Source organism: Aristolochia californica, unplaced genomic scaffold, assembly GCF_029961685.1.
Source record: "Aristolochia californica isolate CCGP_79_NKW_82.1479 unplaced genomic scaffold, dmAriCali1.0.hap1 SCAF_1, whole genome shotgun sequence".
NCBI lineage: Eukaryota > Viridiplantae > Streptophyta > Magnoliopsida > Piperales > Aristolochiaceae > Aristolochia > Aristolochia californica.
The window spans coordinates 17,195,585-17,209,647 of NW_027181770.1; positions in this window are offsets into that span (position 1 = coordinate 17,195,585).

Consider the following 14,063-nt stretch of genomic DNA (forward strand, 5'->3'; position numbering starts at 1 on the left):
CTTGTCCACTACTGTAAAGTAGGGGTTTAACGGCTTGTTGCATGCGCTAAATGCAATCGTGTTCCCTACGAAAGTGGCATTTTGTTTTCATAGGCTTAATTTTTGTTATGTTGTTGTTTTGCTAGGGACTAGCAAAGACATAGGTTTGGGGGTGTGATAGATGCCAGATTTTGACATGCGAACTAGGTTAATTATAATTGAATAACCCTTATAATTGTGTTATAGGTGGTTATTTATCGGTTTTCACTTGAAACGTGCATTTATTGAATTTGACATTAATCATTGCTTATATTGCATATTTTTCTCTCCTGAATGATATTTTATTCCTTTTAGGGTTTATTTCTTCTTGAAATGATTTTTATGGATTTAATTATGGAATTTCAGGAGAATTTTGGTGGAGAAGGAAATATTTACCAAAATACCCTTAGTGAAAGGGAGGTGATTTTTTAGGGCAAATCGTATTAAAATGAGAGCCCGTCGACGGAAATAGGGGGGCCGTTAACCAGAAAGAAGAGAGAAATAGGGGAGGCTGTCGACTGTTCGGAGGTGAGAAACGAGAGGGCTCCCTCCGAATGGCATTCATCACCGTCGTCCACCACCATCCGGCAACCGAGAACAGACCCGAGGAGAGCTCGAGAGAGTCTCCATCGCGGCGAGTTCGACGCTGCCATTCTCTGCTTGCCAAGCAGAGAGGTGACCCGAGAGGGCTCCTCCGGCACCGATTCCGCAATCCGACCATCCTCCGGCGTCGATTACCCAATTCCGAAGCTATTTCGACTCAGACCGAGACTCGAGAGAGCCGGTCAGAGGATTTCAGCTTCATTCCGTCGTCCGCCAGTCGTCACCTCCATTCGTCGGCTTCTATCCTTCTTCTACGGCATCGTCTCTACCTCCAGCCACTCGCTCTTGCTACCTGAAGCCATAAATTTTGGGAAATTGCAGCACTCGTGAGAACGAGTCTGCTGCCCGAGCGAGAGGAAGGAGAAGGGGAGTAATCCGTCATTTTTGAATAAAATTTTTTCCATAGTTTAAACTTAGGTTTTGAATGTTTATTAAATTTAATTTGATAATTAATGTTTATTGAATATTTTTTTCCCGATATTTGATGAAATTAAATAGTTAGGGTAGGATTATAATTTAGGTTGGATTTTGGTATTTTAATCTGATTTCTGTCTTTCACTCTATGTGCCCGAGAGGGGCTAGACGCAAGGATTGAGAAATCGGATCCGTGGTTACGTGGCGCTCAAGAGAGGCACGAATCACAATAAAATCCAGAGTTGATAATTTTAGTACCATCACAATAGGAAATTGATTATCTGCATTCTATTGTAATCCGATCTCTGTCATTAACTCTAGGCGCCCGAGAGGGGCTAGACGCCAGGATTGAGAATCCGGATTCGTGTTTACGTGGCGCTCGAGAGAGGCACGTATCAATGTAAAATCCAGAGTTGACGTTTCCTGTTGTGGAAGTAATTAACCAGATGATGGCTTGATAATTTAGGATATAATTAGTGTTTAGTTTAGATTAATTCATCATATTTGGTTAGGCTAGTTGACTGAAGAATACACAAAATTCAGTCCTCCCTGTGGATATGACCCTCACTTCCCACTAGATTACATGAACGATTCGTACGCTTGCGAGGTATAAAAGTGGATGTAATTAAATTCTGCATCAACGTTTTTGAGAATTTAGTGAGCGTTTGTTATTCTCTTGAAAATCGTTAGATCCATAGGTCATTTGCATCTTTAACATGTTTCAAACATGCATATCCATTTTTTAAACATGTGTAGAAGAAATCTCTTTCTTATACAATTCCAAACTATTGGGGTTGAACTAGTGGAATTTTCCAAACTTGGATAACAAAACTTTTGTGTTCATTTGTTGTGTGTGAATAACTTTTCTTTACTTACATTTGTTATTGTATAAAAATTTTTACATTCATAAACTCTAAAATTTTCATTTTGTTGTGATCTATTTACCTTTTTTTTTATGGGATGAGGGGAGAACGAAAACTCAAAGTTTTGATTAAAGAAAAAAGTCTACATCTAAAATGGAAATTCATAATTCACAAATATTGAGAGAGATAATTCCAAAGAGTATTTTTAATTTTTAGGGATTGTAAGTTCTTTTTAGTTTTTATATCTCAGGTTTTGCAATCGTGGGGAAAAGGGGGAGGCGGGGGATTTTTTATTGAGTGTTGACTCCACATCCAGAAGTTATTTTTTACAAAAAGATAGCCCGTTGCACAAGAGAAATCACTTTACAATCATCTATGATTGGTAGGTCAGCTTTTGGTAAATGGGCAAAATAATGGCATGTTCGACTTGGGTAAATATCCCACCACACGTTCACTTGAGTATTTCATGAGCGTTTATTATTTTCTACAAAAGCTTTGGATCCATAGATCATTTGCATCTTGAACAAGTTTCAAGCATGCATATCCATTTTTAAAACATGTGTAGAAAAAATTTCTTTCTTATAAAATTTCAAGCTATTAGGGTTGAACTAGTGGAATTTCCCAAACATGGATAACAAAACTTTTGTGTTCATTTGTGGTGTGTGAATAAATATTCATTACTTACGTTGTTAATGTTTTAAATTTTTTTCCATACATAAACTCTAAAATTTTCATTTTGTTATGATCTATTTGCCTTTTTTGTTTACGGGATGAAGGTAGAGCGAAAACTCAAAGTTTTGTTTGAAGAAAAAAATGTACATATAAAATGGAAATGCACAATGCACAAATGAAGAGAGAGATAATTCCAAAGTGTGTCTTTAATTTTTAGGGATTGCAATCTATTTTTAGTTTTTATATCTCTGGTTTTACACTCGTCGGGAAAAGCGGGAGGCGGAGAATTTTTAACTGTGTGTTGACTCCCAAACCATAAGTCATTTCTTACAAAAATATTACCCATTACACAAGATAAATACTTTAGAATCATCTATGATTGTTAGGTCAGCTTTTTGTAAATGGGCAAAATAATGGCTTGTTCGACTCGGGTAAATATCCCACCGCACGTTCACTTGAGAATTTGAGGAACGGTTTTTATTCTCTTGAAAAGCTTTGGATCCATAGGTAATTTCCATCTTGAACATGTTTCGAGCATGCATATCCCTTTTTAAAACAAGTGTAGAAGAAATCTCTTTCTTATAAAATTCCAAGCTGTTGGGGTTGAAGTAGTGGAATTTCAATAACTTGGATAAAAAAACTTTTGTGCTCATTTGAAGTGTGTGAATAAATTTTCTTTACTTACATTAGTTATTGTTTTAAATTTGTTCCATATATAAACTCTAAAATTTTTATTTTGTTGTGATCTATTTGCATTTTTTTTACGAGATGAAGGGAGTGCGAAAACTCAAAGTTTTTATTTAAGAAAAAAGTTTACATGTAAAATGGAAATGCACAGTGTACAAATGTAGAGAGAGATAATTTCAAAGAGTGTCTATAATTTTTAGCGATTGTAAGGTCTTGTTAGTTTTTATATCCAAGGTTTTGCAATCGTCGGGAAAAGTGGGAGGCGGGGATTTTTAACTTATTGTTGACTCCATATCCATAAGTTATTTCTTAAAAAAATATAGACCATTACGCATGATAAATAACTTTGCAATCATCTCTGATTGTTAGGTTAGCTTTTTGTAAAAGGGCAAAATAATGGCTTGTTTGACTCGTGTAAATATCCCACTGCACTCGCTTGAGAATTTAATGAGCGTTTGTTATTCTCTTTAAAAGCTTTGGATCCATAGGTCATTTGCATCTTGAACATGTTTCAAGCATGCATATGCATTTTTTAAAACATGTGTAGAAGAAACTTTTTCTTATAAAATTCTAAGCTATTGGAGTTGAACTAATGGAATTTCCAAAACTTGGATAACAAAACATTTGTGTTCATTTGTGGTGTGTGAATAAATTTACTTTCCTTACATTTTTTATTATTTTATATTTTTCCCACACATAAACGCTAAAATTTTCATTTTGTTGTGATCTATTTTCCTTTGTTGTTTACGGGCTGAAGGGAGAGTGAAAACTCAAATTTTTTATTTAAGAAAAAAGTTAACTTAAAAAATGGAAATGCACAATGCACAAATGTATAGAGAGATAATTCCAAAGAGTGTCTGTAACTTTAAGGGATTGTATGCTCTTTTTAGTTTTTAAATCGCAGGTTTTACAATCGTCGGGAAAAGGGGGAGGCGAGGGTTTTTTAACTTAGTATTGACTCCCAATCCTTAATTCATTTCATAAAAAAAATAGCCCGTTACACATGATAAATCACTTTACATTCATCTATGATTGTTAGGTTAACTTTTTCTAAATGGGCAAAATAATGGCTTGTTTGACTCGGATAAATATCCCACCACACGTTCACTTGAGAATTTAATGAGCGTTTGTTATTCTCTTTAAAAGCTTTGGATCCATAGGTCATTTGAATCTTTAACATGTTTCGAGCATGCATATCCATTTTTAAAACATGTGTAAAAGAAATCTCTTTCTTATAAAATTCCAAGCTATTAGAGTTGAACTAGTGGAATTTCCAAAACTTGGATAACAAAACTTTTGTGTTCAATTGCCATGTGTGAATAAATTTTGTTTACTTACATTTGTTATTGTCTTAAATTTTTTCCATTTATAAACTCTAAAATTTTCATTTTGTTGTGATCTACTTGCCTTTTTTGTTTACAGGATGAAGGGAGAGAGAAAACTCGAAGTTTTGTTTTAAGAAAAAAGTGTACATCTAAAATGAAAATGCACAACGCACAAATGTAGACAGAGATAATTTTAAAGAGTGTCTGTAATTTTTAGGGACTGTAAGCTCTTTTTAGTTTTTATGTCCCTGGTTTTGCATTCGAGGGGAAAAGGGGGAGGAGGGGGTTTTTAACTAAGTGTTGACTCCCAATCCATAAGTCATTTCATACAAAATTATAGCATGTTATGCATGATAAATCACTTTACAATCATCTATAATTTTTAATTCAACTCTTTGTAAATGGGGAAAATAATGGCTTGTTTGACTCGGGTAAATATCCCACCGCACGTTCACTCTAGAATTTAATGAGCATTTATTATTCTTGTGGAAAGCTTTGGATCCATAGGTCATTTGCATCTTGAACATGTTTCAAGCATGCATATCCATTTTTAAAAAATGTGTCGAAGAAATCTCTTTCTTATAAAATTCCAACCTATTAGGGTTGAACAAGTGGAATTTCCCAAACATGGATAACAAAAGTTTTGTGTTCATTTTTGGTGTGTGAATAAATTTTCTTTACTTACATTTGTTATTGTTTTAAATTTTTTCCATACATTAACTCTAACTTTTCATTTTTTTGTGATCTATTTGCCTTTTTTGTTTACGGGATGAAGGGAGAGCGAAAACTCAAAGTTTTGAATTAATAAAAAAGTGTATATCTAAAATGTTAATGCACAATGCAAACCTGTAGAGAGAGATAATTCCAAAGAGTGTATGTAATTTTTAGGGATTGTAAGCTCTTTTTAGTTTTTATATCTCAAGTTCTGCAATCATCGGGAAAAGGGGGAGGTGGGGGATTTTTAACTGTGTGTTGACGCCCAATCCATAAGTCATTTCTTTCAAAAATATAGCCTGGTACGAAATATAAATCACTTTACAATCATCTGTGATTGTTAGGTCAGCTTTTTGTAAATGGGTAAAATAATGGCTTGTTCTACTCGGGTAAATATCCCACCGCACGTTCACTTGAAAATTTATTGAGCGTTTGTTATTCTCTTTAAAAGCTTTGGATCCATAGGTCAATTGCATCTTTAACCTGTTTCAAACTTGAAAATACATTTTTAAAACATTTGGAGAAGAAATCTCTTCCTTATAAAATTCCTAGAATTTTTGGTTGGACTAGTTGAATTTCCCAAACTTTGATCACAAAAATTTTGTGCTCATTTGTGGTGTGTGAATAAATTTTATTTACTTACATTTTTTATTGTTTTAAATTTTTTCCATACATAAACTCTAAAATTTTCATTTTGTTGTGATCTATTTGCCCTTTCTGTTTACGAGTTGAAGGGAGACTGACAATTCAAAGCTTTTAATTAAGAAAAAAGTATACATCTAAAATGGAAATGCACAATGCACAAATGTAGAGAGAGATAATACGAAAGAGTGTTTGTAATATTTAGGGATGGTAAGCTGTTTTTAGTTTTTTTTTATCTCAGGTTTCACTATCGTCAGGAAAAGGGAGAGGTGGGGGATCTTTAACTAAGTGTTGACTCCCAATCCATAAGTAATTTCTTACATAAATATAGCCCGTTACTCATGATAAATCACTTTACAATCTTCTATGATTGTTAAGTTGGCTTTTTGTAAATGGGCAATATAATGGCTTGTTGGACTCGGGTAAATATGCCACCGCACATTTACTTGAGAATTTAATGAGCATTTTTTTATTCTCTTTAAAAGCTTTGGTTCCATAGGAAATTTTCATCTTTAACATGTTTCAAGCATGCATAACCATTTTTAAAATATGTGTAGAAGAAATCTCTTTCTTATAAAATTCCAAGCTATTAGGGTTGAACTAGTGAAATTTTCCAAACTTGGATAACAAAACTTTTGTGTTCATATCTTGTATGTGAATAAATTTTCTTTATTTAAATTTTTTATTTTTTATAATTTTTTCCATACATAAAGTCTAACATTTTCATTTTGTTGTGATCTATTTGCTTTTTTTTTTTTACATGATGAAAGGAGAGCGAAAACTCTAAGTTTTTTATTTAACAAAGAAAAGGTACATCTAAAATAGAAATGCACATTCCAAAAATGTAAAGATAGATAATTCCAAAGTGTGTCTATAACTTTAAGGGATTGTAAGCACTTTTTAGTTTTTATATCTTAGGTTTTGCAATCGTCGGGAAAAGGGCGAGGCGGGGGATTTTTAACGGAGTGTTGACTCCATATTCATAAATCATTTCTTACAAAAATATAGCCCGTTGCGCATGATAAATCACTTTACAATCATTTATGATTGTTAGGTCAGTTTTTTGTAAATGGTCAAAACAATGGCTTGTTTGACTCGAGTAAATGTCCCACCGCACGTTCACTTGAGAATTTAATGAGCGTTTTTTCTTCTCTTTAAAAGCTTTCGATCCATAGGTCATTTGCATCTTTAACATGTTTCAATCATGCATATCCATTTTTAAAACATTTGTAGAAGAAATCTCTTTCTTATAAAATTCCAAGCTATTAGGGTTCAACTATTGGAATTACCCTAACTTCGATAACAAAACTTTTGTTTTCATTTGTGGTTTGTGAATAAATTTTATTTACTTACATATGTTATTGTTTTAAATTTTCCATACATAAACTTTAAAACTTTCATTTTGCTGTGATCTATTTGCCTTTTTTTTTACAGGATGAAGGTGAGCGAAAACTCATAGTTTTGATTTAAGAAAAAAGTGTAAATTTAAAATAGAAATGCACAATGCAAAAATGTAGGGAGAGATAATTCCAAAGAGTGTCTATATTTTTTAGGGATTGAAAGATCTTTTTATCTTTAATATCTCAGGTTCTGCAATGGTAGAGAAAAGGGAGAGGCGGGGGATTTTTAACTGAGTGTTGATGCCCAATCCATAAGTCATTTCTTTCAAAAAAATAGCTCGTTACGCATGATAAGTCACTTTACAATCATCTATGATTGTTAGGCCAGCTTTTTTTAAATGGGCAAAATAATGGCTTGTTTGACTCAAGTAAATATCCCACCGCAGGTTCACATGAGAATTTAATGAGCGTTTGTTATTCTCTTTAAAAGATTTGGATCCATAGGTCATATGAATCTTTAACATGTTTTAAGTACGCAAATCCATTTTGAAAACATGTGTAGAAGAAATCTCTTTTTAATAAAATTCAAATCTATTAGGGTTGAACTAGTTGAATTTCCCAAACTTGGATAACATTACTTTTGTGTTCATGTGTGGTATGTGAATAATTTTTCTTTTCTTAAATTTTTTATTGTTTTAAATTTTTTCCATACATAAACTCTTATACTTTCATTTTGTTGTGATCTATGTATCTTTTTGTTTACGGGATGAAGGGAGAGCGAAAACTCAAAGTTTTGATTTAAGTAAAAAGTACATTTAAAATGGAAATGCACTATGCAAAAATGTAGAGAGAGATAATTCCAAAGAGTGTGTGTAATTTTTAGGGATTGTAAGTTCTTTTTAGTTTTTATGCGTCAAGTTTTGTAATCGTTGGGAAAAGTGGGAGGCAGGGAATTCTTAATTGAGTGTTGCCTCCCAAACCATTAGTCATTTCTTTCAAAAATATAGCCTGTTACGTATGATAAATCACTTTAAAATCATCTATGATTGTAAGGTCAAATTTTTGGAAATTGGCAAAATAATGGCTTGTTTGACTCGGGTAAATATCCCACTGTACGTTCACTTGAGAATTTAATGAGCGTTTATCATTCTCATTAAAAGGTTTTGATCCTTAGGTCATTTGCACCTTTAACATGTTTCAAGCATGCATATCCATTTTTGAAACATGTGTAGAAGAAAACTCTTTCTTATAAAATTCCAAGCTATTAGGGTTGAATTGGTGGAATTTCCCTAACTTGGACAACAAAAATTTTGTGTTCATGTGTGGTCTGTGAATAAATTTTCTTTACTTACATTTTTTATTGTTTTGAATTTTTTCCATACCTAAACTCTAACATTTTCGTTTTGTTGTGATCAATTTACCTTTTTTGTTTACTAGATGATGGGAGAGTGAAAACTCAAAGTTTTGATTTAAGAAAAATTTGTACATATAAAATGGAAATGCACAATGCACAAATGTAGAGAGAGATAATTTGAAAGAGTGTCTGTAATTTTTAGGGATTGTAAGCACTTTAAGATTTTATATTTCAGGTTTTGCAATTGTCGGGAAAAGGGGCATGCGGGGGATTTTTAACTGAGTTTTGACTCCCAATCCATAAGTCATTTCTTACAAAAATATTGCCCGTTACACATGTTTAATCATTTTACAATCATCTATGATTGTTAGGTCAGCTTTTTGTAAATTGGCAAAATAATGGCTTTTTTGTCCTGGGTAAATATTCCACCACACGTTCACTTGATAATTTAATGAGCGTTTGTTATTCTCTTTAAAACCTATGGATCCATAAGTCATTTGCATCTTTAACATGTTTCAAGTATGCATGTCCATTTTTAAAACTGTTGTGTTCATTTGTGGTGTGTGCATAAATTTTATTTACTTACATTTTTTATTGTTTTAAATTTTTTCCATACATAAACTCTAAAATTTTTATTTTGTTGTGATCTATTTGCCTTTTTTGTTTATGGGATGAAGGGTGAACGAAAACTCAAAGTTTTGATTTAAGAAAAAAATGTACATCTAAAATGGAAATGCACAATGTACAAATGTAGAGAGAGATAATTCCAAAGAGTGTATGTAAGTTTTAGGGATTGAACGCTATTTTTAGTTTTTATATCTCAGGTTTTGCAATCATCGGGAAAAGGGGGAGGCGGAGAATTTTTAATTGAGTGTTGACTCCCAATCCATAAGTCATTTCTTACAAAAATATAGCCCGTTACACATGATTAATCACTATACAATCATCTATGATTGTTAGGTCAGCTTTTATTGAATTGGTAAAATAATGGCTTGTTTGACCCGGGTAAATATCCCACCGCACGTTCACTTGAGAATTTAATGAGCGTTTGTTATTCTCTTTAAAAGCTATGGATCCATAGGTCATTTGCATCTTTAACATGTTTCATGCATGCATATCCATTTTTAAAAATTTTGTGTTCATTTGTCTTGTGTGCATATATTTTCTTTACTTACATTTGTAATTGTTTTAAATATTTTCCATACATAAACTCTAAAAATTTCATTTAGTTGTGATCTATTAGAGTTTTTTGTTTACGGGATGAAGGGATAGCGAAAAACTGAAAGTTTTGATTTAAGAAAAAAGTGTACATCTAAAATGGAAATGCACAATGCAAAAATGAAGAAAAAGATAATTCCAAAAAGTGTCTGTAATTTTTAGGGATTGTAATCGTCTGGAAAAGCGGGAGGCGGGGGATTTTTAACTGAGTGTTGCCTCCCAATCCATAAGTCATTTCTTTCAAAAATATAGCCCGTTACGCATGATAAATCACTTTACAATCATCAACTTTTGTAAATGGGAAAAATAATGGCTTGTTTGACTCAGGTAAATATCCCACCGCACGTTCACTTGAGAATTTAATGAGCGTTTGTTATTCTCTTTATAAGCTTTGGAACCATAGGTCATTTGCATCTTTAACATGTTTCAAGCAAGCATATCCATTTTTAAAACATGTGTAGAAAAAATCTCTTTCTTATAGAATTCCAAGCTATTGGGGTTGAACTAGTGGAATTTCCAAAATTGGATAACAAAACTTTTGTGTTCATGTGTGGTATGTGAAGAAAATTTTTTTCTTTATTTTTTTTATTTTAAATTTGTTTCATCACATAAACTCTAAATTTTTTATTTTTTTTGTGTTCTATTTGCCTTTCTTGCTTATTGAATATTGGGAGAGCAAAAACTCAAAAGTTTTGATTTAAGAAAAAAATGTACATCTATAATGGAAATGCACAATGCACAAATGTCGAGTGAGAAAATTCCAAAGAGTGACTTTAATTTTTATGGATTGTAAGCTCTTTTTAGTTTTTATTGCTCAGGTTTTGCAATCGTCGGGAAAAGGGGGCGGCTGGAGATTTTTAACTGAGTGTGGAATCCCAATCCATAAGTCATTTCCTACAAAAATATAGCCCGCTACGTATGATAAATCACGTTACAGTCATCTATTAAATTTAAGTATACTTTTTTTATATGGGAAAAATAATGGCTTGTTTGCTCGGGTAAATATCCCACTTCACATTTGCTTCAGAATTTAAAAAGTGTTTTTTAATCTCTTTAAAAGCTTTGGATCCATTGGTCATTTACATCATTAACATGTTTCAGGCATGGATATCCATTTTTAAAACTTGTGTAGAAGAAATCTCTTTCTTATAAAATTCCAAGCTATTAGGGTCGAACTTGTGGAATTTCCCATACTTGGATAACAAAACTTTTGTGTTCGTTTATGGTGTGCAAATAAATTTCATTTACATACATTTTTTTATTGTTTTAAATTTTTTCCATACAAAACTCTAAAATTTCCTTTTAGTTGTGATCTATTTGCCTTTTTTGTTTACTGGATAAAGGGAGAGCGACAACTCAAAGTTTTGATTTACGAAAAAGTGTACATCTAAAATTGAAATGCACAATTCACAAATGTAGAGAGAGATAATTCCAAAGAGTGTCTATAATTTTCAGGGATTGTAAACTCTTTTTAGTTTTTATATCTCAGGGTCTGCAATCGTCGGGAAAAGGGGGAAGCGGGGGATTTTTAAATGAGTGGTTACTCCCAATCCATAAGTCATTTCTTACAAAAATATACCCGTTACGCATGATAAATCATTTTATAGTCATTTATGATTGTTAGGTCAACTTATTGTAAATGGGTAAAATAATGGCTTGTTTGACTCGGGAAAATATCCCACCGCACGTTCACTTGAGAATTTAGAGTGCGTTCGTTATTCTCTTTAAAAGCTTTGAATCCATAGGTCATTTGCATCTTTACCATGTTTCAAGCATGCATATCCATTTTTAAAATATGTGTAGAAGAAATCTCTCTCTTATAAAATTCCAAGTTATTACAGTTGAACTTGTGGAATTTCCCAAACTTGGATAACAAAACTTTTGTGTTCATTTCTGGTGTGTGAATAAATTTTCTTTACTTACATTTTTTATTGTTTTAAATTTTTTCCAAACATAAACTCTTAAATTTTCATTCTGTTGCTATTTGCCTTTTTTGTTTACGAGATGAAGGGAGAGCGAAAACTTAAAGTTTTGATTTAAGAAAAAAGTGTACATCTAAAATGGAAATGCCTAATGTTCAGATGTAGAGAGAGATAATTCCAAAGAGTTTCTATAATTTTTGGGGATTGTTAGCTCTTTCTAGTTTTTATATCTTTCGTTTTGCATTTGTTGGGAAAAGGGATAGGCGGGGGATTTTTCACTGAGTGTTGACTCTCAATCCATAAGTCATTTCTTAAAAAATATAGCCCGTTACGCATGATAAATCACTTTACAGTCAACTATGATTGTTAGGTCAGCTTGTTGTCAATGGGAAAAATAATGGCTTGTTTGACTCGGGTAAATATCCCACCACACTTTCAGTTGAGAATTTAATGAGCATTTGTTATTCTATTTAAAAGCTTTGCAGCCATAGGTCATTTGCATCTTTACCATGTTTCAAGCATGCATATCCATATTTAAAACATGTGTAGAAGAAGTCTCTCTCTTATAAAATTCCAAGCTATTAGGGTTGAACTAGTGGAATTTCCCAAACTTGGATAAAAAGACTTTTGTGTTCATTTGTGGTGTGTAATAAATTTATTTACTTACATTTTTTATTGTTTTAAAATTTTCCCTTCTTAAATTCTAAAATTTTCACTTTATTGTGATCTATTTGCCTTTTTTGTTTACAGGATGAAGGGAGAGCGAAAACTCAAAGTTTTGATTTCAGAAAAAATGGTACATATAAAAATGGAAATGCACAATGCAAAAATGTAGAGCGAAAATTTCAAAGAGTGTTTGTAAACTTTAGGGATTGTAAGCTCTTTTTAGTTTTTATATCTCAGGTTTTGCAAACGTCGAGAACAGAGGGACGCGGGGGATTTTTAACTCAGTGTTGACTCCCAATCCATAAGTCATTTCTTACAAAAATACAGTCTGTTACGTATTATTACTCACTTTACAGTCATCTATGATTGTTAGGTCAGATTTTTGTAAATGAGCTAAATAATTGCTTGTTTGACTCGGGTAAATATCCCACTGCACGTTTGCTTGAGAATTTAATGATTGTTTTTTATTCTCTTTAAAAGCTTTGGATCCGTTGGTCATTTGCATCTTTAACATGTTTCAAGCATGCATATCCATTTTCAAAACAAGTGTAGAAGAAATGTCTTTCTTTTAAACTTCCAAGCTATTAGGGTTGAACTAGTGGAATTTCCCAAACTTGGATAAAAAAAAAATTTTGTGCTAATTTGTGGTGTGTGAATAAATTTTCTTTACATACATTTGTTATTGTTTTAAAATTTTTCCATACATAAACTCTAAAATTTTCATTTTTTTGTGATCTATTTTCCTTTTTTCTTTCAGGATGAAAGCAGTGCAAAAATTCAAAGTTTACATCTAAAATGGAAATGCACAATGCACAAATGTAGAGAGAAAAAATTCCAAAGAGTGTCGGTAATTTTTAGGGATTGTAAGCTCTTTTCAGTTTTTATATCTCAGGTTTTGCAATCGTCGGGAATAGAGGGAGGCGGGGGATTTTTAATTGAGTGTTGACTCCCAATCCATAAGTCATTTCTTACAAAAATATAGCCCGTTACGCATGATAAATCACTTTACTATCATTGATGATTGTTGGGCCTGTTTTGCTAAATGGGCCAAATAATGGCTTGTTTGACTCGGGTAAATATCCCACCGCACGTTCACTTGAGAATTTAATGAGCATTTTTTATTCTCTATAAAAGCATTGGATCCATTAGTTATTTGCATCTTTAACATGTTTCAAGCAAGCATATCCATTTGGAAATCTTTCTTATAAAATTCCAAGCTATTAGGGTTGAACTAGTGGAATTTCCCAAACTTCGATAACAAAAATTTTGTGTTCACTTGTGGTCTGCGAATAAATTTTCTTTACTTAAATTTTTTTATTGTTTTAATTTTTTTCCATACATAAAATCTAAAATTTTCATTTTTTTGTGATCCGTTTGCCTTTTTTTTTACGGGATGAAGGGAGAGCGACAACTCAAAGTTTTGATTTAAGAAAAAATTGTACATCTAAAATTGAAATGCACAATGCACAAAAGTAGAGGGAGATAATTCCAAAGAGTGTCTGTAATTTTCAGGGATTGTAAACTCTGTTTAGTTTTTATATCCTAGGTTCTGCAATCGTGGGGAAAAGGGGGAGGTGGGAGATTTTTAACTGAGCAGTGACTCCCAATCCATAAGTAATTTCTTA